A 26,814-nucleotide genomic window follows, 5' to 3' on the forward strand; every position below is an offset into this window, starting at 1 on the left:
ATTAATGACATGATGTCTGATTTAGTAATGTCAGCTAGATTCACAGATCATGATTATTTACAAGGGTCATCAAGTTATGAGCAGTTATTCTGTTACACCCACTATGGGGATCATTACTTGCATAAATCTGCACAGCCTAGAAATGTTTTTATGTATAATCAATGGGAACATTGTTCTACACCACCTAAAAGCAGTTCTAAAGCATTTTTTGAGAAATTCAAATATTTTTCAGGGTTTAACACCAGTGATGCAGAAACGTTTTATTATAAACTGTTAGATAAAACAGGAATGAAAACAATGCTGACAAATTCTAAATTGATATATTCAGAAGCATTTTATGACAAAATGATGACATTTGGTTTTGATTATTGGAAAAATAATATTGAAACGAAAACAATTTGGGGTACAAAAGATTGGCAGGTGCAAGGCATAGAAGCACTATTTAGAACCTGCATGATACCAGAACAAATGTTATTTTTAAATGACACTGTACACCAAACATCTTGTCTTGGCCTAGCTAAGAACAAAGACCTTAAAACACCGTCTATACCAAAGCCAATAGCTGAGAATACAACTGCAGATAATGAGTTAGACGCGTCACACATTTTACATTTCAACAGAACACATCCTGATTGGAAAAAGTGGTTAATCTGGCCTACAGACACAAATAGCTGTCAAGATAGATTCCTGAATAAAACACAGGGTTTAAAAATGACCAGATTAGACTCAAGATATTCCCAGAGACAACATCCAGGGATTATAACAACATACAGTGTAGGGAAACTCTGCCTAGAATGGCTAACTACATCCACACTGGCTGAAATTAAGCAACACTTGTCTTTATTAAAAGATGGTGCTGATTTGCGCGATTTCATTCTTGGACCACGCAAACAGCGTCAAAAGCGTTTCATGGCGACCAGCATCTATGCTGCTTACAACGAGGCTTGGAAAGTAAAGCAAATTGAAACTGCTGAAAAAATACGAGAAATTGATCGTATTAATTTGGAGAAATCACTTTCTGTGGTAGACAATGGGTTAATGACTCTGTCTTCCAGAATATATTCTTTGGACAATATTGTATCCTCTGCCTTTGATGTGATAGACAGAGATTTGCTAATGTTACAACACGGCCAATCTCAATTACGCTCTATTATAGAATTAGGCTGGACGCTGCAAAATCTTCGTTCAGGCTATGTGCCTTGGCGTTTAATCAACACAACGTCATTATTTTCCAGTTTTAACCTTACTGATAAACAGATCAGTTTGGCACAGAGAGGAGCAGACTATACAATCCTGAGCATCGAAAAACTCGAGAGATTACCATTGACAATGTCAGAGAGTCCTGTCATTGAATGGATAATACACGGAATTATCACAATTCCGATAACAACTTTCCGATTTCATAAATGCCTTGAGTACATTCCTGCTGGCCAATATGAACAATTGGGTAAGGGATATGTAAAATCTGAATGGAAATTACCATACACTCATTCTTGCTATAGTGACAGCGACAAAAATGTATTTCTTAGTGGTGACAACTGTAAACACTCACTAAGCGGTATACTTTTGTGTCAGGGTATTAATTTACACGGAGCATGTGATGGGAATTCAAACAACCTCTCGTGCCACCAGCTAGTCACACCTGCAACTCAGATAGAGCCCTTCTTTATGCAACTCGCAAACGGGAGTTACATTCTTAGAACGGATCACAGGTGCTGTGGCCTCGCGCCCGGACTAAGTTATCTAATACAAGTAACGGCCATGGTCAAATGTTGTATGCAAGCATTGTTCCCGAGCGGGCCTCCAGACATAGTGACTCCCCTCTGGCCTCGTCTGAATCTCTATTCTATACGAATTGATACATTAAGCAAAATGAAATCTGTGCTTTTACAGACAACAGTGCCTATAACGTCATCTAAAGAGACGTATGATCTTCTAGTCGCAAGGACGGCTACTGAGGTCCATGACCTTTTATCAACAAATTGCCCCGTGCATTTCGTAGAAATGTTGAGCCAACTCCTTAACATGTCTAGTGCAACAAGCATCCCAGGCATATTTAAGACAGTCTTTACGGGACTGCTAACACCCTTCCAGGCAATTTTGGGAATCTTTCCTAATTTTGTGCACTCCATTTTTGGTGGTATTCCACAATTTTTTGGACTCATCGCAGGGATTCTATTTTTGACCCTCCTGCTACGTTATGGCAAACCTCGGCTCAGACATAGCTCCCATGGGAATGGAAGAAACAATCCTAGCAATGCGCTACAGGGACAGGATAACTAACGTCCTCGGATTGGCCAGGCTGAGAGATCTAAACATGACCTGGTTCCTTTCATTCAGACCGATATGGCAAAATTGCATTTTACCTGTGCTACGGTGTATGCTTTGCGGCGAGGAATGCGTGTTGGACATCTGTCTTTCACTTCCATCAGCAGTACCAATGGACGTCGATACATCCAGGTACAACGTTCTGTGAGCATTGCTGATCCTGCCTTCGATGACAGCAATCATTCTCACACCTGCCAAGTTACAGCGCTATCTAATTTGGTTGAACTATCACCTGATTTTGTAGACCAATTCTTTGCGAGCCTGTCTGATACGATGTTCTCACCCACAGAGAAACAATAACTTTTTGAGAAGCTTTCCGACACACAGCGTTCCCATGAACTCTGAATTCGGCCTTCAGTTTTGATCAACAAAAAACTGCCAGGAGCTTTGGTAAACTGATTTTTCTTTGAATTGGACAATTTTTCAAATATTGACCTTTTCTTTTTTGGCACGAACAATTCTTTGCTTAACGTAAAAACTATTCTTAGAGAACAGAAGCTTCACACTTCTATTTCTAAAACACATCTAGAGACATAACAACATAACACCAGCCTCTAGCACACATGTTATTACAATGCATTTTTATGTGATGATTTATCTCGCATTTCTTCTGTCAGAGATACTTCATGTGTAATTCCTTTTGCATAATCGTTCATTGATTTCATATGCATTACTTTTTGAATGATTACTATGCTTTAAAAAACGTACAGTACCTAAATTCCATGTATTGCAAGTACGCCTATTTCGAATGCATTTATGTATTTTGGGGTGGGCAATGTTACACATACATCTAATTGCTTAGTTTTAGTAATTTTGATGGACATGTATACGTGGAGTGGGTGTTGCGTGCTTATCTAGGTTCCTGATCGATACTGTGACCTTATGCCCCTATTCGGCTATAAAGCCCTTTATTCCCTATATTGGCATAACCGTTCAAGTGCGATTTTCTGTAAAGTCATCTCTGGCCTCACACGAACAGAGCCACATTCCAGCATGACTCTCTGCTACTTCCTTTGCGACCAATTAGTGCAATGACAGAGCAGCAGTCACTATCTGATATTCCTAGATAACACTCCGAGTTCTTCAACAAGATAAAAACTTAGCAAACCTGGAAATCCCCGCTTGCTATGTTTTGATTAGTAATGGAACTCTAATGAGCAACTGATAACTGTCACTTCCTAGTGACATCTTTAATTGACGTCTTATGTCCAGCAAACTTGCGTCAAACCCGGCACCTGTCAGGTATAAATATTACCAACGTTGCCTTAAGCAATGCGAAGCTGTGAGCTGTTAGCTGTGAGCGAACCTGTTGCTGATGCCAGCTGCCTGCATGACCCCGTGTTGGTAACAACTAGCACTCTGTCGCTGCAGCCTGCTATCCTGTGGTGGTGAAGCTACTGATTACCATTATCGCCGCTACAGCGCGAACTGTGGTTCAGTACGCTTGAGGAGCCGTGCAGCCGTCCTCTGCGAAGACATCCAGCCCAGCTGCCCGCGGACGCTGTCACCCCTCCTTCCTCGACGCGCTGAGAGAAGCCGCCGCCTTTCTCGTGCAGAGAAATCCAGTCCCGGCGCTTCCAGTTTACCCTCGCAGGTGACTGGGATATCGAGAGAGACCCCTGAAGGAGATACCAATCCTCCATCATTCTATTCAGAGGTATGGTGTTGACTAAACCCTTAGACGAGAATTCTTGAAACAAACCTTGGCAAAACCAACTTAACTTAAGCTACTTACTTACTCCCCTTCTCACGTGTTAGGCCTAGGTCAGGCACACTGGGGTAGGCTTAGTTAGAAGCACCAGTTGAGTATGTTAGCCTAATGTATATATGACTGTATATATGTTTTATTACTTTTAAACCATTGTATGGCTAAGAAACCATATCAATGCTTTTACAGTTCTATTTCGCTATTCTTATCTTACTGTACGTACTTTTTATAATAACAGTTATTGCAATTGTGGCAATACATTTCTCTTGTATGAGAAGAAAGACTGTTCAATAAATGTCAACCTTTATTGATACACGCCCGTCTCTCTATTCTCTACATACTGTGAAAGTAAACTGCACTAGACTGACTGAGTGAGATCTATGTCTATTGTTTCACACGACCCTAGAGATCGACTCTTGATCTGAGGAGCAAAGTTGTCATGTTGCACGGTTGTTGGAAAACTGAATCCCTTCTTGTCTGTGCCAGGGAAGCTGATCACTTCCTATGCAGAGAAGAAAGTTTCCAGTGACCTCTGAGCTAGTTGGTAACACAACCCAATTAAGTTTAGCATAGTCAGTGGAGACCTGGAATATAAGCAGTTCCACGTCGATACTACTGTTTATGTTATTCCAATGCGCAGGGCCTAGTGGGAAACTAGGAACTACACTACACCTCTGCAGCCCTGGGCTGAGTAAGGCAAGGTAGAGAGGGGCAGGTTACCTGCTCCAGACTGTGTTCCACCTGAGAAGGGTCCACTGCCATCAGAGGCTCTGTCAGGCCAGGCCTAACAACCTCTGGGACAGTTCCTTCATCAGGGGTAAGATCAGTTCCCTGAGGAGGCTGATCGTTTCCTAAAGTCTGGTGGGAGGGAGATTTCTCTTCCTCCTCAATGCTCTCTGTTTGGGTGGAGTGATCCATCATTTCAGGCTTCACTACCCATGTATCAGTTTGAGTTTGGGCTGTGGCCATCACAGCCCCACCAACCTTTTCAGGAGGAGACTCAGTTTGGGTATGGGCTGTTACTAGTACAGCCCTGCTACTCTTTCCAGGAGGGAAGTTATCTAAAGATGGGGCTGAGGTTTGCTCAGCCCTCCCAACCTTTTCAGGAAGGACATCTTGAATTGGGGCTGTAGCCATTACAGCCCCACTAACCTTTCCATGGAGATTTACCATTCTAGAATGGGTTTGCTGTTCAACCTCAGCCCAGGCTGAGATTTCCAAATCATTACCCAGTAGGCAATCTACAGGCAAGTTTGCTGACACTGCCACTCTCTTTGGGCCAGTGACACCTCCCCAGCTAAGATTGACTACTGCCATGGGATGATTGGTTTCTATGCCATCAATATTTGTCACCTGATATCTGGCATCAGGTAAAAGTTGCCTTGAGGGGACTAGACATTCAGCCACCATGGTGATGCTAGCCCCTGTGTCTCTGAAGGCCTCGACTTTCAAGCCATTGATGAGGGGCTCCTGTCTCTACTTGCTCAAAGTGTTTGGGCAAGCAGTGAAATTGGCAAACCCCATGCCAGTCTCATAGACAAGAGTATCTGAGTTAGGGGACCTGGATAGGCCAGAGTCCACCTGTCCTCCAAAAGTAAACCCACCCAAATTCTTGGGGGTGCTCCCGCCACCTGGGGGACCACTGCTAACAGTGACAGGAGGTGTTGGAGCCTTACCTGGAGGTATATTCTCTTTATTGCCATTCTTGGGACAACAGCTATCTGTTTTGTAATGCCCCACCTGTTTACAAAAATGACAATAAGGCTTTTTCTGGGTTGTAGAAGTGTCTTGGGACCCACCCCCATTCTTGGAGTTTTGGGGCCCTGGGGAAGTCTTTTCCTTACTTATATCCCCACCCTTCTCTTGAGGCTTGGTAGTCTCTTTCTTTTGGTCACCACCCTGGTTCTTAGGCCTGATCCTGGTTCTGACCCATTTGTCTGCCCTCCTACCCAATTCTTGTGGGGAGGTCAGATCAGAGTCAACCAGGTGCTGATGTAGAAGCTGATTTTGACAATTACTTAAGATTTGCTCTCTCATAATTAAATTATACAATCCTGTATAGTCAGTAACCTTACTTCCCAGCAACCAGCCCTCCAGAGCCTTAGTGGCACACTCAACAAATTCAGACCAGTCCTGAGTCTGTGTCTTCTGGGTATCTCTGAACATTAACCTGTACTGTTCAGTGGTTAAGCCTAACCCATCAATCAGAGCACTCTTCAGGACCAGGTGGTTTCTAGAATCCCCATCACTAACTGTGAGGAGTCTGTCTCGGCCTCTACCTTCAAAGGAGAGCCACAGGATTGCTGCCCACTGCTCCTGAGGGATCTGCTGTACTCTGCAGGCTCTCTCCATTGCAGTAATCCATTTATGGATATCATCCCCAGCTTTGTAGGGGGGCACAATCTTACTCAGGTTTCTTGTATCAAAGGACCTGTCTTTATCCTTCTGGATATTGCTGCCACCAGTGGATCCTAATCCACTCTCTCTAGGCTGTCTTGCTCTAGCAAGTTTCTCTTGGGCCAGGGCAATTTCTAACTCTTGCCTCTGAACTCTCAATTCAGCCTCTCTAATTTGAGATTCTCTCAACTTGGCCTCATGTTCCCTTCTCTGAGGGCTAGTCATCCTCCTTCTGGAGTGACCATGAGAGCCTCTAGAGACATGGGAGGTATTGGGTTCACCTGAGTGATTCCTCCTCCTCCTATGCCCCTGGTTAAGTCCACCTGGGGGTCTGAATGGGTTGTTACCAGATTCATTCCCAAGTTGGCTTAAGTTAGCCTGGTTCAGTCTACTGACCAGCACCTGACTATCTCTGTCATCATCTGACTCACTGCTTTCCACCTCCTCCTCTTCCTCCTCTTCCTCTACATCTACCTGAGGAGCTCCAGTGGTGGAGGTTTCCTCATCTACCAGGATGATAGGGGCAGGGGTGTCTACAGTGTCATCCTCTCAAGGATGGCCTCCTTCAGCATCCCCTGTGGGGTTTGCCTTAGAGGGCTTTAGAGTCTCAGACTGGTCTAAGAGCTCTCTTAGGTGGTCTGTAGTAGGGGAAGGCCCTGTCTTCAGACCCCTTAAGACACAAAGGTGTCTTAATTCCTTAAAGGAAAAAATAGCAAATTTGGATGGTGCCCTTGGAGGGTCACTCTCAACAGGAGTAAGTCCACTGGACCCCTCTGCTCCAGACATTGCTCTAGTGTGGGTGGATGTGTTGCAATCTACCTACACTGGTGTTTACCTACTAAACCTATCTAGTAGTTGTAGCTAGGGTGTGCTACTCCCTTTGCTCTACAACAACTAAGTTCAGTAGAACTTAAGTATACTAGTCTTGTTTTATATGTACCTAGCAGGTACCTGTATGATCTTTCAAATGATAATCTCAAAGATTGTAATGGTAAAACAACAGCAAGCTCAGATCCCAATCCGCTGCTCACCAATGTGAGAAGTTGGCCTGGTATATAATGCTCACTAATTCTTAGTGATCACTTTGTACCATGCCAAGCAACCCTTATGATGATGGTTGTAATTCAACCTTGTAGACCAGTTATCCTAGTGGTAACGTGGACAAAGCAGTCTTAGGCTAAACTCTGAAAGGCATGTGAAGCCAGCTGTTATACCATACACAACCCCCTTGAATACCAAATGAAAGGGAGACCACACAGATATATATTGAAAATATATATTGATTTATTAACTATAAAATCCCCTGGACTCTTTATGAGCACAGAAGCACAAGCGTTAAATCACAAGACAGTTTAAAATACACAAAAGTTGCACAATATGGATGAGCCCTAGGGGCCACCTAAACCATATACTAAGAAAGGGGTATAAGAGATACCAAGAGGAAAGTGAAGAGGCCTAGGGCCTTGGGAATCGCTGGAGCTATTCGAGACTAGCAGTGACTAAGTCGGGAGAGGCCCACGGGACTCGGGTGCAGTGTTCAAAGTGCACGCACTTTCCAATGTAAAGTCTATGGTGCGTAAAAAGTACAAAGTTAGAAAGTTAGGAACCTTCCGAGTGACCTACGGAGTTAAAACTTAAGACACATGCCCTTGAGATGTGTACCAATGCAGGAGCACTGGCGGAGCTGAGTTACCTCACCCACAGGAAGCGGGTGCACAGGGTCGAAGTAGTGTCGGGTTTCGTCACGCCGGTCGATGGTGCTTGGAGCTGAAGATGCTGCAGGCGGCTCGATGAGAAGAGTTCCGGTGGATCCAAGGGTGGATCTGAAGATGTGAAGACCTGAAAGCAGAGGGGACAGTGTTCAAAGTCACTAGCCAGTGACTACCGTGGAACCAGATTGGAACCAGGCGATGTCGGGTGCAAACAGGCGTTGTCGGGTAGCTTCTTTCTGCAGCCACGTGGATACCCGGGGTCGAGGACATCCAGGAGTCGGTCACGAGCTGTCCCACGTAGGCTTCTCGCTGTTGGCGGTGTCGGCGACCTGATCGGAGCAAACAGGCCTTGGAAAATGCAAGCCACGCAGAAGTGGAAAGATGCTTAACACTCGGACCAGCAAGGTCAGAGCGGGTGCTCCTTTTCACAGGAGCTTGGGTAGGTCTGGAGCAACCAGACCTGCTGTGTAAATCTTCGGGTTCGTCGCCAAGATGGCCGCTGACCACGTGGCTAGTGGCCGGGATGGCGCGTCGAGTGGCACAATGCAAAAGGGCCCCACGCAGATCGTGGAGATGCTGGAGGGCTGATCTTCGGTGCAAGGGCTGCTCGGTGGTGGGGGTTCTCAGTCCCCAAAGCACAACGTCGAGGATACCTCAGAAGCTGCGCAGTCAGCTTTTCGAGTGTCTTCCAAGAGGTCCGGTCCCACGTCACTCGGTGCCTCCACGGGTCCCTTCTTTGCAGGGACTGTGGATCGGGCTCTGAGAGGCCTGAGAGTCTGGTTCTTGTCGGGCTCTGGGCTCGGTCTCCGGCGGGAGGTGGCGGCAAAGCAGACGTCGAGTTGCTGGTTGGTACCTGTGTTCACAGGGTGGCCACTCCTAGGCCACAAGGGAGATTCTCTTCAGTCTTCTGTGCAGCAGAATGTCGAAGTCCAGTCTTCTTCTTCGTGTAAAGTTGATTCAGGATGATCTGCTGTGCAATGGCACTGCTCCCACTCTTATTCCAATCAGAGGGGTGGATCTCCTGCTAGGTCCCTCCCCTATGGGTGGGACCAGGAAGGGGGGTGGTTACACCCCCTCTCCTTTGTCCAGCTCCTCGCCAGGACTGGGGCTGGAAAGCCCCAGAACCGGTTTGGGCTGGCTTATGCACAGGGACACCTTGTGTGCCCCAGGCATGTCTCAATCTATTCAGCCCTGTCCTACCCAATACACAAAACCCTGTCTGGGGTGGTGCTCGCACCTCCCCAGGCAGGAAACCCTTTGTCCAGGCCCTCCTCGCTGGAAGGACTCCCAGCAGCAGGAGGTCAGACATGTGTCTGTGGTGGCAGCATCCATTTTGTGATGCTGAGGCTCTGTTTAACTTTAACCGGGGTTAAGGCTACACACATGTCGTGTCCCTCTAGAAGGGTGGAATGCTATCCCCGTCGCCAGAACTGGCGAGGGGATAGTATTCCAATTCGTATGACACCTTACTCGGCATGTTTTGATAAAGCCAAACCAAAGATAGCATTTAACCGCGAGGATTATAATGCACTTAAGAGTATATGGTATGGCAATATCCCGGAACAGCTTAGGGAGTGGTTCCCGACAGCTGCAGACAGGCTCAGCTCATGCTAGAGCACCATCTCACATATTTCCAAGCACTCTGCCTCCAGGATTGATGAGGCCTTCCATAGGAGTGGCTGATAGGAACATAGGTGTCCAGTTTAGGGTTAGGCACAGGCATACTGTACCTAAGCAAGAGGTGATTACACCAACTTACCCCAGCTGAGAGATCAGCCAGTTGTGTCAAATATGGAGGCCAGGCCAGGGGTGGCACAATACATGCTGCAGCCCCTGGTAGGCCTTAGATGCACCTATGCCCTGGGTACCTATGGTACACTGTTACAGGGGCCTATAAGGTGAACCAATTCCAATTGTGTTATGCACCCAAGGTACATGGAGTCCATTTTAAGGAGAGAGCAATCAGCCTGGGGCCCTGAATAGCAGGATCCCAGGCCAACTAAGTCAAAAACCAGCTAAACACCAGGCAAAAAGTTTGGGGGTAACCATAGTCAGATATCCACCTTCCTACAGTGCCCCCGTCCTGAAGAAGGAGCACATGCTCCGAAACATGTCGACGCACACCTGAGGCACTGTCCATAAACACGACAGACAACCTCGCACTTCACCTCTTTTAGCAGTACCAGCCCGGGGTTGTGAATAAAAAATTTTCCAATACACCCACGAGCCAGGTACTGTTTAACTCTTCACTAAATCCCACCACTCACTTAAAATATCCCTTTCACTTACACCACACGCACCACACATAGTCATTACTATCAGTGCTCCCGCGTAGTCGTAGGTCGCAGCACGCCGCATCCCGTTAGAGGGGTGCGAAGACCCCTATGATGAAGCATGACACCAAGGGGCCTTTTGGTGTATGAGGGGTATTTTAAAAAACACTGAGTGTTCCCACACCCTGTTGGGCAACACCCCTCCAAGTCACTATCAGTAGGATTCCTCTTGTTTATGCATCTAAGTTTGTGGAGTAAGAATCCTACCTCTGTACTCTACCTCCCCCCCTTGTTAATTTCTTTCACTGCTCATACAGACATGGTGTCCCATGAGCCTCAGAATCCACCACTTAGTCATACCCTTGAACTCGGATAATAGCTTCTCTTCAATTAAAAGCAGCGCTTGTCACTCATGCTGCAGCTGTGCGCGTTTGCACTGCCACAGTCCAGACTCCAGGCAAGCATCACGTGCAGGCCTGTATCAATAGTTGTTAAAGGTGTGTGCTCGTGGCACAGCAGACCACAGCTGTTAAATTCCTCCATTCTTGATTATAAAATATCACAAATGCATGTCTTCTTCCCACAGCAATGTAGAAAATTCACCCTTTCCTGTATTATGAAGGAAGTAGGTTAGAACCTTAACTCCTTTACTGCATGACCAAACAGGAGGACTGCTTAACCTGGGCACAGTCAGAGGCACTCAGATGTGACCGACTGTGGTGGTGGACAGGCATGTATTTGTCTCTGTAGGTGATTTGCACATGTAGCTTTGTTAACTTGTCATAAGATTTTAATGATGATTGTGCCATATCCTCAGAAAGCAGGCTGCAGGTAGACACTCAGAAAGAGATATCCCTATTTACTTAACAGCACTACATACAGAAATGGACACCCATCAGAAGTTCGTTAACAGCTCAGTTTCTCAATGTAGTATGGCTACTTGCCAGACATACTTAACTATGCAGACAGGGAAGGAAGATACTACGTGTCTTATACAACGGACACCGTGAAGTCACTGAAACGCCACACCCTACACATATCTATGAAAAACGACAAGTTAAGGTCACCTACAATACAATCTATTTGCTCCAGAGGGTGAAGTTTTTGGAAACATATATATATGCATCTCCAAATTTCAAAGTGACTTCCAGTACATGACCCTATTCAAAATTAGTTATTTCTTTCACATCTTCTAGATCACTACTGTGTCGGTTACTGAAAGCATTCATTCAAACACAACCTCTAGCTCTGTCAAAGGAGATGACGTTATGTGGATCGACACCAAACGAAGAATCCTCCCTCTAACCCATTAAGAAACAACATCTGTTAGGGTAGGCAACTGCAGGCCGGTGTTAATTTCCATGAGAAAAACAAATGATCGACGACTAAGCCGTCTGCAAAACTACTGCAGCTTTTCTCTGTGTGCTAATGTGTGAATATGTTTTTGTTGTAGGTAACAAGTGGAGAGTGACAGCGAATATGAAAGACAGTGAGAGAGAGGAAGAGTGGGGGGTACTTAAGAGGGGGCAGAAAGGAAACAAGGTAGATGGGAAGAGGAGTCAGCCAAGCGAGACGTGGGGGATGTGGGTGTGCGCATGGTCTGCATTAAGTGGCAAGTGCTCATGGTATTAATTAACCACCTTTCACTGTATTCTGAATATTTATGTATGATCTAAATTCTAAAGTACTTAATAATGTTAAAATGTACATAAAACGTGTGCCATCAAGTTAAGCATTAATGGTAACAAAGACATCTCAGTTTGTTGGAAAATAAACTGTGGTAATACGATGCCAGTGACATCTGCGTAAACAGATCCAACTCTGTGCGCTTGGCTTTTCCATCCTTCTGAAAGGTTTAAAGTATGCTTACACAGTGCCATGTTCTCCCAATTGTTCTTCACAGTTTAAGGGATGCGGTAAGATTTGGAGACGTATGGACAGAAGAAGGAACGAATCCCGAGACATGATGCATGTCCACAGCCTTGCAGTGAATGAAAACGGGGATTGTAGGTGATGTAATGTATGGCAAGGTTACGTGCCATGTTTAGAATGATAGAAACTGAAAACAGACTCCCCATCCCAGGTTAATCATGCACTAGAACCCGAAAGTGAATTAAAAATTTGCAAACATTTGTGACAAGAATTTTTAATTCTATTAAGGACACGGAGGTGAGGATTATGCTTCTCATTTCTTTACCACTTTATTCACAGCAGCCAATGAAAGAAAAGTTTCAATAACACTACATTAAACATGAATACCAATATGTCACATGACCAGCCATAAAGAACAACCCTATATAAGCCTTGATCAAGGTAAAAGTGTCCTCTTTCTTTGGGTAAAACCCAACAGTTAAATAATTTCCAACCAAGTAACTTGAAAAAACGTCAATCCAGCATTCACCAACGATCTTTATCATGAAGATTCAACTTGGAGCCCAACGGGGCTTAACTCTTGATGCCGATCCTGGACAAAACGAAGTCTGATGATTGGCCGGCATTAGGAAGGCGTTCTTCTCCACAAACTGCAGCGTGTGTACGTAGAAAACCTGTTTCAAAAACGTATTACTTGCCATCTGCACCTGGAATTGAAATGGGGAAGACCGTAACCCTGATCCCAACACATAAGTTACCAATCATGACAGTAAAAAAGGGAAGTGAACTGCTTAAGAAAAATGTGTTCATTACATTAATACAATATAAACCAATTTAACCTGGGTGGGATAATCCTTGCTTCTGTGTCCTTGATAGAATTGAAAATTCTTGTCATGAATGTTTGCAAATTTTTAATTCTATGTCAGGACCAGAGGCTCCGATTATGCTTGTTTAAAGCTTAGCCACCACAACAGAAGCCACATCAACAATCGGTTTGTAAGAAATCGTTTTAAAAGTAGTCTCTGTTGACCAATTAGCTGCCTTCATGATATCCACAAGGCTAACCCCCAGGGCAAAAGATTTTGAAGCCATAGTCCCTCGAGCTGAATGAGCTTCAAATTTGGAAACATTAATGCCTGATTCGCCCATGAGCCAACGCACCCATCTCGTCAGGTTGGCCGGGGTCACTGGGTGGAAAGGTTTTTGTAACGCAATCAATATTTGACAACCTTCATATCTAAACAAAATACACCAGTACTCACCTCATATGCTTTCAAGCATTGTACTACACAAAGCTTAGGGTTATCCGGAAAAGCCGGATAGGATACTGAAGAGGTATTACATTTAGTTTGTTTTGAAATGGAAAAAGTAACCCCTTCTGGGGAGACTCTGCGTCACGCCAGATCCAAAGCGCAGACATCTGACACTGTTTTACATAAGATAAGACACAGTAACATGATCAGTTTAGCCGATAATTTTTTCCTCGATAACTACTTATTAGAAGGCCATGATTCCAAAAACCTTGAAACAACAAACACATCCCATAGAACAGAGTACTTTAGGCCTGGGAGTCTGGTCATCCGGACACGTCTAAGAAGCTTGCACACCAAAGGGTGTTCTCCCACCAGTTTACCATTCACTGGATCATGGCCTGCTGAAATGTCCGATCAAAAATTATAGCCAGTTCTGTATGCCATTCCTGAAGAGGCGATGGATGAAAGAAAGTTGATAACTAGAGAAAAGTGTGCATTAACAGGATTAGCGCCCTGTCCACTGCACCAGCTACACCATTGTTTCCAGGCTGAGGAGTTTGGCATGTGGGTATTAGCTGACCAGGCATCACTAATAAACTTGTGAGCGTCTCTCCAAAGCCTTGCGGCACTCCATCTGTCCGGGAAACCTGCCAAGCTTCCAGTGAGAGTTGCTCTGACAATCTCATTGGATGTGAAGATCCGTGCGGGTCCAGCAATAGGTTCCAATGATGTGGAAGGAGAATCGGGGATACACACAACATTTCCAGAAGTACTGGGGAACATGCTTGCACTCTCCAGAGTAGGGTAATCAATATTAATTCCACCCTTTGTCGGCAAGTTTGCGCTAGCACCCTGGGAATCATCATAAAAAGTCTCCAGTCGCTGAAGTCCAGTCCATATCGGGATTGCCAATCCGCCACTGTGTTGCTGCAACCCAGAAGGTATTCAGTTAATACAGAAATTCTGTGTTGTAGGCAGAAGTGCCAAAAAGTCTTGGGGATCTCCGCTAAAACCCGGGACCTCGTCCCCCCAACTTGTTCAAATTCGGAACTGCTGAGACATTGTCAATGTAGAGTAAGATACAACAGTTTGCCTTCCGTGGTGAAAGACTGCAAATCGCAAAAGAGCCTGCCAGGAGCTCCAGGCAGTTGATATGTAAACACAGTTTGTCCTGGGACCAACAACCACCCATGGAGATCTGTTTGCAACGGGCTCCCCAAACCCAATGGCTGGCATCCAACTCGATCACTACTTTTGGAGTGGAACCAAAAATGGCCTCCATGTAATCCAACTGCCACAGCATCGCCACCTCACTTCCTCCAGAGGATAATCTGTTCAGCATAACCAAGGCCTTTCCGGAGATGCTGAAGTTTGAGTCTCTGAAGCGCCAGATAGTGAAAGGGGTCTGGAAAAATTGCTTGTATCGAAGAGGCCAGCAGACCCACCAGTCCGGCCACTGATCTCAATGTTACAGTCTGCCTGTTCAGAATCTCAATTCTCTCTTGATCGATTTTTTTTTTCTGTGCTGGATGGAGTAACTGGCATTGCTGGGAATCGATCTGGAATCATGAATACTCTATTGATTGTGTCGGAGTAAGGATTGATTTCTGTGAGTTCACAATTAACCATGCCATGATTATTATGTCATCCAGATAGATGATTAGACGTACTCCCTGAACTCTAAAGGATTCTACTACCGGTCAAAGTAGTTTTGCGAAGCAGCATGGTGCCAATGAAAGACTGAAGGGAAGAACCTTGTATTCGTATTAGAATCCTTGCCAGAGGAACTGTAGGAAACGCCTATGTGGCGCAAAAATGGGAGCGGAAAGGTACGCGTCTTTTAGGTCTAATCAGACCATCCAATCCCCTTCCAGGAGAAGATCGCGAAGAAGATGGATGCCCTCCATCTTGAAGTGTCGATAGACTACCCATCTATTAAAGCTGGAGCAAGATCACCGCCGAGCAGCTCACCGCCTCCCTCAGCCAGAACACTCCCACCAGCACAACGGACCCCAACGAAGCAGCCAACAACCTCACCAAGTGGCTGACCGCCTGCGCCGATGACCTCGCACCACTAAAGAACCCTCCCAGCAGACCCGGCAGCAAGAAAACCCCCTGGTTCACCGACGAACTCAAGGAATCCAAGAAGAACTGCCGCACCCTCGAGAAAGCCTGGCGGCTCGACCAGACCACTGACAACAGGACCGCCCTCAAGCACGCCACCCGCAAACACCATCAGCTGATCCGCGCCACCAAGAAGATGGCACTCAAAGAACGACTGAACAACAACGCCCACGACAGCAAGGAACTCTTCAGCATCGGCAAAGAGTTATCCAACCCCAGCGCCGGAAACAACGACATCACTCCCTCGCAAGACCTCTGCAACTCGCCACGTTCTTCCACCGCAAGATCGCTGACATACACAACAGCTTCGACGCGCAGACCACGCACCCTACCACCGAACCAACTCCCGCCACCACCACCCTCTGCAACTGGACCCAGATCAGCACCGAAGACACCACCTGCACGATGAACTCCGTCCACTCCGGATCACCAACCGGCCCCTGCCCACACCACGTCTTTAACAAAGCCGACGCCATCATCGCACCCCATCTCCGAGACATCATTGCCCTTTTTCCCCTTACTCGCTTCACAAAATCACGGAATCACAAAATGGCGGCCAACTCTTCCTAGTTGCAACCGCTCGCAGAAAATAAGCGGTCCATTACCATCCCCTTTTGTAAGCTCCATCCATTACCACCCCCTTTTGTACCGCAGCCAGTAAGCAGCAAGCTTGTGCTCATAACGCCTCAGCCATTCAGATGGCAGAAATCCCAAAAATCGATATCTGTAAATTTCAATATTTATCAAAAACTACTGAACTGATTTATACCAAATAAACAAAAGTGTGCTTTCTAGACCAATAACTTTCTCCCAGACAAATTTGGAGTAATTCTGTTCATCCATTCAACCTGTAGCCTTGTCTAAAGTTTCCTATGGAAATTAACATGGAGAAAACACGTTTTGGGACCCCCCCTTTTATCTCGGCCCCCCTTGATGAATCACCCCCAAACTTTCAACCTAGGAGCTGATATGAACAAAGAATTAGTTTTGGAAATTTCATGAGGATTCATCAAACGACGCCAAAGTTATCAGCAAAACAAAAATTCTCTTCCTATGGAAAGTTGGTCCTAACTATAACTACCTACTGGTGACCGCCGGTAGGAGTTAAATAAATAATATATATATATATATATATATATATATATATATATATATATATATATATATATATATATATATATATATATATATATATATATATATATATATATATATATATATATATATATATATACATACATATATATACATATATATATATATATAAATATATATATATATATATTCACTGAAAAGACCATAGGTTTCAGGCCTCAAATAGTCAGCAGCGGTGCGTCCATTGGGGCGTAGGGGCGTAGCCCCACAAGCCCCATGGACGCTGCTGCAGCTGCAATAAAATAAACACACACACTGTGAAAAAGTTAATCGCCGAGCGCAAGCGCCGCCGGGAATCTGGGAAGCACCCGAGTTATTCGGGAGTGCCGGGGGGCTGGTCTGGACTGCTGCGCCGCTTGAGTGACAGTCCACGTGACACACTCACCCAGCAGCAGCAGCCAGCCAGCCAAGGTATCTTCTAGCGCGCAAGTGACAGGGGGGCAGAAACTACCTCGAGCATGCGCATTAGTGTTCCCCCATAGAGAGCGACCAGGGGGGTGTTTGTTTAGCTGGCCGGCTTTTCAAAGGCGACACAGGGCGAGCAGTCAGTGAGCACCCCTAGCCAATCCTGGCGCTGCTTGCAGCACCAGGATTGGCTGGTCACCGCGCAGCAGGGCAGGGCAATCCATTATTGGATGCCGCGCGTGGGTGGTGCACACAGACTGCATAATGGCCAATCACTGTGTGTGACTTCATGTAGTCATGCAGTGATTGGCCATTTTGCGGCGCTGCTGACTGGTCAGAGATCCTCTCTCTACTACTCACCACCAGTCGCCTTGTGTGGACCGTGTGCGGGAGTCAGCCTGTGTGTGCCCTTTCTCTCGACTCGAGAGTAAGTACAGTACTTGACCGTTATTTATTTCAAATGCCATTGCAGAAAACTCCTGAACATTGAATTATTCAGAGTTGATTTTTAAGAACCGTCGGAGTCCATGGCTGCATAATATCAGCTTGGAGCACAAAGGGTGTCTAATTGGACTCGTTCTGCTCCAAAATCACATTTCCTCTCAATCAACAGCTTTATTTTTCATCGTCGTGCACTTTTAAGTAGCTTCACCAGGCCTTCTAGTACACTAAAAAACGTCCAATTAAATAAATAAAATATTCAGCTGCAGCTGGCATGTATTTTTGGGGGGATTTTATATGGCGGGAACTCGACCCGAAGGCATCAGAACGCTTTACATGAGCGCCAGCTGTGTTACAGACAGATACATTTATTTTGTAGGCACAGGTAAATTGTCATTTGCCTAGAATAACAGCATGTTGAGCGTCCCTGCCTAGACTCGAACACCGTTCTCCAGTTTCATGGTCGACCACTCTTGCCGTTAGGCCACACCCTTACATGATATGTGCATTGGTGGTGAAACTGCCAATAAAAGACATATGACTGCAATTATTTGCAAACAACTTTAGGGTGCTCGAAAGAATTCCTAGCTATTGTGCCTGTTTCACAGACTTCTTGGGTGTCTGGAAATATGTCAACATACACTGCATGTTAGTTGTGCACAGACGTGCGCTAGATTGTTGATAGGATATGTTTACAGTGTTAGTTGTTTGTGCTTGGTTTGTTTACATTGGAGACTGATAAACCCATTCATTTGTTATCACCTGCTTGGGATGAAGGAGACTAACAGGGGTAACGTAACTTATTGTACTCATGTTGTTTCTAGCAATGAAAGTCATCACACTGTGTGAAGGACTGCACCATTCTACACCTATTTACTAATTTAGGCTTGTTGGCTTCCCTTATGGTTTTCATATAGTGGGTGTGAAGCTCACTTGTGGTGTGTCACTTGTGTTTGTGTGCTCTTCAAGGAAGTACCAGTCTCTGCTTGAATGGAGTGAATTCAAGTGGACCCTCAACACGCATAATGCAAGATGAGTAATCCCCTCTCACCAAACCATGGGGACAGGCAGCTAGTGGAAACAGATTAAGGACGGAGTAGCACAGGCCTTTAACCTGTACTCCTGGAAGATAATCTACCAATCCCCTCAAGAAATATCAATATAACATAACATAATATATACATAACATAATATTAGTCTCACATAACAGCGGGCATTCAGTTACCCGTAAGTGTTTGTTTGTGACGCCACCAGTCGCCTCGTGTGGACCGTGTGCGGGAGTTAGCCTGTGTGTGCCCTTTCTCTCGACTCGAGAGTGACTACAGTACTTGACCGTTATTTATTTCAAATGTGTCCCTGTGAAAACCTCTCATTTATGTTTGTCACGTTTGTGGTACAAAATACACCGTCAGGCGCTCGCATCAATGTCCACTGTAAACTGCGCACAGTGCTGCGGCCTGACTGTTCGGCTAGCACATTAAGAGACTGGTATCTGAAGCGAAATGTAACCATGCAGGTATATGAATTCTGTCTGCACACTGCTTAGTGAGTTTGGGGCAAAGAATTTTAGCACGTCCTGAGAGTTATTTCAATTTTCAAATATTCTCACTTAATTTTGATATGACAAAAATAAATTACATATTTAACTTTACTGTTGTGTGTAAGGGGCAAATACTATTTATTAACAAATATACGCTGATATTTTGAGTAAAGTCAAGCTTTTAACAGAAACCTGCGGAGGATATATCGAGGTGAATGCATACGATTTACTGAAACGTATGGGAATATTTTTTTAGCATATTCCAGCTATTAGAATAAACGGTGTGCTGAAACATAGTCAAGCTCTTTACAGGAATTTGGCTTAAGGTGCAACTTCTGTCTATTAACAGACACATTCGATGATGTGTTGTCATAAATTAAAACGAAGTACTTAACGTGATGCGGAATTTCTAGTACAAATTCAAGCCATAAAAAAATATCTTTTGAGTGATGTTTTAAGCAAATGGTAGCTACCTACATAAGTTTAGGAAATGTATAATTTGAGGAAGACTTGAGGTGTCTAAAGAAAAACCGGAGTTGATAAATTTTTGAACAACTGTAAACAACTTAACCAAACTTAATTTTTTACATAGTTATAAAAATGTTAACTGTTTATGTAAACATGCTGATATTTTGGGGGCATATATAGTGAATTACTCCAGTCTCGAAAAAATGTGAGGGGACATGCTATATATATATATAGGTTCAGCAGTGCCTTGAGTGAATCAAATTTCTTTTGCAGCACTATATGGTGTTTGGAGCATTTGAGAGAGGGGGAATGTCGTCCTTAAATTCAATAACAGGAATATCCTCTACTCTTTTGGGGTGCAACACTTGAAGGGGGGACACGTAATTTGGCAAGGAAGAAGCCATGGTAATGCTCATGAGTGGGATGAAAAACACTTGGGGATGGTGATCCGTGTGGGAACTGTAACTGAATCTGCGTTTGGTAACTTGACTACTGCATGGCTAGCAAATATTCCGAAATAAATGCACTACAAACGGATAAAGGTTCACTATTATCGCATATCCTCCTTACAACCAATAACAAAACCACAAAAATAATGAAAAAAGCCCGATGGGTATGTTGCAAAGAAATGGGCTTGAGAGAAACAATACTCATATTATTGGACGAGGAAGCCTCACCCACACATTTGTGGCATGCTGCATCATAGGCAACCTCATCCTACCCTGATAAGATAATACTATCAGGGAGGCCCGACCTCAATGAGAGTAGCTGCATAATCAAGGGATCCGGATTATTGTGTAAAATGATGTCTGCGTAATCCAAATGGAATTTATTTATTCGACGTTACACGTGGTAGGATAAAAAAAACAGGAAGCGGATGTGCTGGAGCATTATGTCTCTGTCATCCTTAAGAGTGCGGATATGTTTCATCTCATAGGCTTGCCCATAAAGGGCCAAAGGCTTTCATCAAGGTGATGGCGATCCCTACTCTAAGTGCCATGCGTACACTTGTTTTGTCATGCACATAGCTTTCCTCTGTGTTGGTTCGTCATGCATATCACTAACTCAAGTATTTTTTATGGATGCACAGATGGTTGTACTAGATGGGCACCGGGGCCGGGGACGCCTGTTCATTTTATTTTCTAAACATGCCAGTGTTCTGCTAATGTTTGGTGCATTAACAGGTCTCAGTTCCAACAGATTTTCCCCGTCTTTTTGCCATTGACTTTTCACTTTTATTTACCGACTGCATCAGTGTAAACAAAGGCCATCTGCTTCCCTGCTGCTATCCGGCACACTTTTAATTACCCGCCCCGCAGCCTAATAGAGATGATATATTATTAAACTAAATCTTTCTGACATTAAAAGTAATTATCTCCGAACCAATATTGCAAGAAATTAAATGAAAATTAGCACCAGTTGGAGAGGGAAAGGAGTCTCGGGTTGAGAAATGTTTGTTCGCAATTGGTGTTTTAAGCAATATGAGTAGCAGTGGATTAACTCGCCAGAGATTCGTGACATGTTTGCCAAGAACTTCGTCACAAATGTATTTCTTAAGAAATGTAAGGTGGTATGTCTTGGTTTGCGAGGAAATGGCTGATGTTGAGGGAAAGGTTTAAATGTTAACTGTTTCTCATTATTTCTAATAATGAGTCTCTGTTGAATTAAACATGTCCAATGCAGGCGTGGCCATTGTCCTACCATAATGTGCCTGGTAACAGAAAGAGAGGCATTTCTATAGCAAATTAATTCACATTACTAATAATACCTTGGTTTTGTTTGTTATTGTTTAGTGGCTTTCGTACATTTGTACACACCTGGAAGTGCAGAGTGTACTTTGTGCAGTTCACAGCATATGAAACCTCAAGCCTCCACACTCAACAAAACCTTAGTCAATCAAGTGTATGCAGCGTGCTATAATCTATAATTGGGAAGGTGGTGGGAGGTAATCACACTTTTTTGAGCATCAGCCAAACAGCGGAATTAGCAGTGTGCTTCAGAGTTAGGGGCAACTTTGCATGTTATTATATATTTTTAGCTAATTCAAGCCCAATGTTGCCTAAAAATCTTGAATTATAAGTTAAGGTGTTTAAATACACAGACAATGCTGGACTGGCCGCCGTGGGCACCGTGCGTTTCCCCGTGGGCTGCCAGGGGGAACGTGTCCACAACAACAGCACAAGGCACATTTTGTATTTTGTTCACTACCTGTGGACCATTGCCACGTAAGAAGACTTAGTGACACTTAACCTGTCATGCCAGAAACATTGGCGAGGCTGGAATGAAATAAAACTTTTTGGGACCATTAAAGAGTGTCCTTTCACACATGTTGTCACATCAAGCATCATCCATCCATCCATCCACCACCCAGCCACCCACTCATACATCCACCCATCCATCATTCATGCATCCATCCACCCATCCATCCATCCATCATGCGTCCACTCATCATGCATGCATCCATCCACCCACCTATCACGCATCCATCCATGAACCACCCAGCCAGCCACCAGGGTTGGATTAAGAAATATCGAGGGTTGAATTAAGAAATAGAGCCACTTGTGAGTGTCATAAAAAAGCTTTAGCTAGATACGAGGCTCGAACCTTGTTTTCCAGCACCAAAGTCGGCCACGCTAGCCGTCAGACCACACCCTCTCCCCTTTTGTATGGCCCTGCAGTTTTCACATCTTATGATTTCTGCGAGGCTGCAGACTTATTACAGACGGTATTCTTTAGAATAACTTGTTATTGCGAGGCTGGAAGGAAAAAAACTTTTCCGGGCCATTAAACAGTAGTCAGTGTCATACACGTTGCCATCGCTATAGCCGCAGTTTCTGCGGGGCTACAATGAAAATACTACTTGTTATTGCGAGAGACATCTGAACCATCGAAAACAGGGGAGTTGAGTTTTTCTGCATAAAGCGGAGTGGCATCAAATTTGTTTTCACAAAGGATGCTAACTGGCCAAAGGTGAGCGCTGAACGGGTGAATCATTACCACCAAGCATGACAGAGATTGTAGAACACTTCGACATCCTGCCACAAATATAAAGGGACACGTTACAAAGTATAGGATGTGTGTTCTCTCCCAGCTCATGTAAAGCGCTCTGATACCTTTAGGTCGAGTTCGCACTATATAAAACTGCAATTTGGAGAAAGAGAGCGAGGGAGAGGGTGAGGGACAGGGCGAGAGAGACAGAGAGAGACAGAGAGAGACAGAGAGAGACATACATCTGGTGGCCAAATCTCAAAACATAAAATCAGATAACGTGAAATACTGGCTTCCCTGCTTATCCAAACTGTGTGATCCTAGGCAAACATTTTATTCCACAGAGCCTCATTTTTAGGTTGAAGCCTACCAGACGGTGCAGCTATTTGGTTTGCTCGTGACATCGTGGGGAAATTCTGAAAGCTTCTCTGGGAATACATTTCACCTACCATTGTCTTTGTAGTTTGTAACTCACAGTTGCCTGCTTTTTATTTTCTGGTTTTAGTTGCTTTGGGCTGTCCAGCTTGAGTACAAGCGTGGTTCCCAATGCTTTGTGAAGGCTGTTTCCCAACTGCTGTGCAACTTTTTCTACTCTTAGAGCTGAGATTTCCATGAAAGTCTTATAGTCTGAATTCAGCTTCTGAGCATAATAGGACGGAATGTATGAAGCTCTGTGGTTATACTGAATAAGCAGCTACCTATGGTATGCCATCTATCAATGTAATAACTGCACTTTCACAATTGCTTTATTAACCTTCCTGCTTTCTCAAATTTGCTTGAAAATGCATGATTTTTCTTCTTTTTTTTCAAAATTTTCTTGGGGGGGTTATCCCCCCAAACCCCCCTTTTGGGGTTTGGGCTCGCTCGCTGCGCTTGCTCGCTACGGTGCAGCATGCTAATCACTTTGCGCCCCACCACTTTCAAATGTCACCCACCGCCCCTGTATATAGTTAGGAATTAGCATTTAAAAAAACTTTAAAATTCACTAAAAAAACTATACGTTATAGGGGTGTTAGAGTTAGCTGGACATTTCACTCATACAAAACCATTGAAATTGCTCCTATATAGTTAGTTGTACTATCTATATTTCGCGCACCCGCAATCCACTGCTGATGATGTCACATATTACATCATTCATGACATGGTCAGTGACATCACTGATGACATCTCAAATGACATCACTGATGACATCATCCAGTGAATGTCGTTTGCTTCGTTATTTAAATATGCATTATATATATATCAATTTGCATTGAAGAATGAGTGGATATATAAAAATAAATATTTGGATGGAGGATTTAGTAGCAGTGTAATTTACTGTTTACTTGACCAATTTATAGTGTCTCACTAAATATAGTGGATAGTGACTAAACTGTTTGAATATCTGTATCACTTTGTCAGTTGTTGTGTAAACTGGTTCTCCAGTTGGTTACTAGCTATATGAAAGTCTATGTTAGTTATTGATTAGTTAACTGAGTATTTGTATGGGAGAGTGAATGTGTGTGTGGTTCGGTGGGGGGTGTGTGACTGCCCAAAGATGTGTGAATATTTGATTCACTAGATATATGAAGCTTAAACTACATGTTCTAACAGTTGTTTGGGTGAGTGAATATCTTTATGGGTGTGGTGATGAGCAAATATATTTCTCTTTTTTTTTTTTAAATATTTTTATTATAATCTTTTTACAGCAATGTTACCCCCCCCCCCCCAAATTATTACAGTCATCAGCTTTACAACACAAAATGCATGTATTATATATCCCATTATATTATAAAGTAAATACAGTACAGATACATTCTTGCAACAGTACTCTGTGAGATTTGTAATTAAAAAAAAAAGATAAAGAAGAGTAAAGGAAAAGAAAAAGTTATGAAGGAAAACACAAGGATTAGCTTTTCATACATACAGCTGTTTACCCAACCCCTACCTGTTTTGCTTATGTTTCCACCTCGTAATGGGTTGCCATATCTCCTCTCCCAGTTTTTTTGCCCTTCTGCCCTTCCTTTCATATATATAGCTTTCTCCAGATTATATGAGGCTAACAATCTAGCTATCCAAGTTTGAAATGTTGGGGGTGTCTTATCTAGCCATGCCCGTGCAATACAAATTCGATATACAGCTGCCACCATAAACAAAAACTCTGTGGGGCCATTTTCATACTCGATCTTCACCCCCAACAATAGCAATTCATTATTTAATATAATCTTAATATCGAGTGAGTTCTCCAAAAAGTCTTCTATGGCCCTTTTCAGGGTATACAATTGTGGGCATTGTGCGAACATATGTACTATATCAGCTTCCGTTGAGTTGCATCTAGGGGCAGGTTATACCTTCTGTCCCACCCCACTGCGCTATTTTTGCCGGCGTGTGGTAAAGGCAATATAATGTTTTGTAATGCTGTGACTGCAGCGCTGCCAAGCATAAGGCTGAACTTCCTAAGTCTAAAGACTTCTGGAATCCTTCCAGGGAGGTCCCCACTTTTTCTATCCATTTTTTTGAGAATTTCTCTCTGTCATCTATTTTGTATGCAAACAGTTCTGCATGTATCTGCCGTATCTTACATTGTTTACCCTGTTCTATATAGTCCAATAGCCTACAGTGTTTAAAACCTAGCCGTCCACCCTTTTTATCCCTCAGGTAACTCCTCACCTGTAGATACTTAAAAAAAGTATTAGTGGGTATTTCGAATCCTCTTTGTAATTCTTCAAATTGTATTATCCCCCCTTCTATATCCAGATGGTCTCCTATTTTCCTAATGCCCCTATCGTTCCATAACCTCATCGTTCCATCCCTGAAAATATCCCCCGGAAGGGTTTCATTATCTATCAATCTAGTGTATCTACTAAATCTGCCAATTCCCAGTTTTTTTCCTACCCCTTTCCAAATCATATAAGCGGCTTTTAGAGTTTTAAACCTAGTGTTCTTAAAAAGTCTATAATCTATTGTGTTCAGGAACCTGTCCACCGCGCCCTCCCCCAGTACAGTTCTATACACATTTGTATGTTCCCGTCCTCCACCAATTAGTCCTTGGAAATATTGCAAAGCTGCGGCCCAGTAATACAATTTAAAATCCGGTGCACTCCACCCTCCTTTCTCACGTGTAAGTGTCATATGTCTGTAAGCCCTTCTAGTTTTCCCTTGTGCCCACACTAGTCTATTAAGAATTGTTTCTAACTTAGTGAACCCAAATTGTTAAAAAAAAGAGGTATAGCCCTGAACAGGTAAAGGAATTTCGGTAATGTAACCATTGTAATTACATTTATGCGACCCATTAGCGTCAAGTGTAGGTTATGAATTCTTTCTGTATTGCTTTTTACCTTAGCTAGTAGCGGTTCCATATTTATTTTTACTATCTCCGCCAAATCTGCTGACACTCTTACTCCTAGATACACTGCCTCCTTTACCACTCTGGGATCAGCAAAAAATGTATATTCATTCATAATGATCTGGGTTTTCCCTTTATTAATTGAATATCCAGATAAACCCCCAAAGACCGCTGCCTCCTGCTCTATTTCCCTCAAAGCCCTTCCTGGTTCAGTAGTTATCAGTGCCACGTCGTTTGCGTAGGCAAATACTTTGTGCTCTTCCTCCTGTATCACTACTGGCGAGATGTTGATATTGCCTATTAGTCTCCTAAGTAGCGGATCTAAATATAAGGCAAAAAGTAGGGGTGATGCCGGGCAGCCCTGTCTGGTTCCTCGTGTAATCCTTACCATTTTAGTATATGACTTATTTATTTTCACCCTCACCTTTGGCTGCAAATACAGTACCTGTATAGCGCTAATAAATCCTTTGCCTATGTCAAACCAGTCCATTACATTTCACAGAAATTGCCAGGAGACCCTGTCAAATGCTTTTTCAGCATCAAGAAATATGGCTGCGACAGGGTCTCCTGCTACCTCAGCAGCATCTAGTATAGTAATTAACTGTCTGGTATGCTGAGTGGTCCCTTTCCCGGGAATAAAACCATGTTGTGTCTTGCTTACTAATTTCTCAATAACTCGGCTCAATCTTTGTGCTAGTGCTTTGGCATACATTTTAGCATCCGCGTTCAGGAGAGTAATAGGTCTGTATGACCCTGGGTCTAATGGGGGTTTGTCTTTTTGCAGTATCACAATGATATTTGCATGGTCCCAGGACTGTGGTGCTA

The sequence above is a fragment of the Lissotriton vulgaris genome, chromosome 10 (genome assembly GCF_964263255.1).
Source record: "Lissotriton vulgaris chromosome 10, aLisVul1.2, whole genome shotgun sequence".
Lineage (NCBI taxonomy): Eukaryota > Metazoa > Chordata > Amphibia > Caudata > Salamandridae > Lissotriton > Lissotriton vulgaris.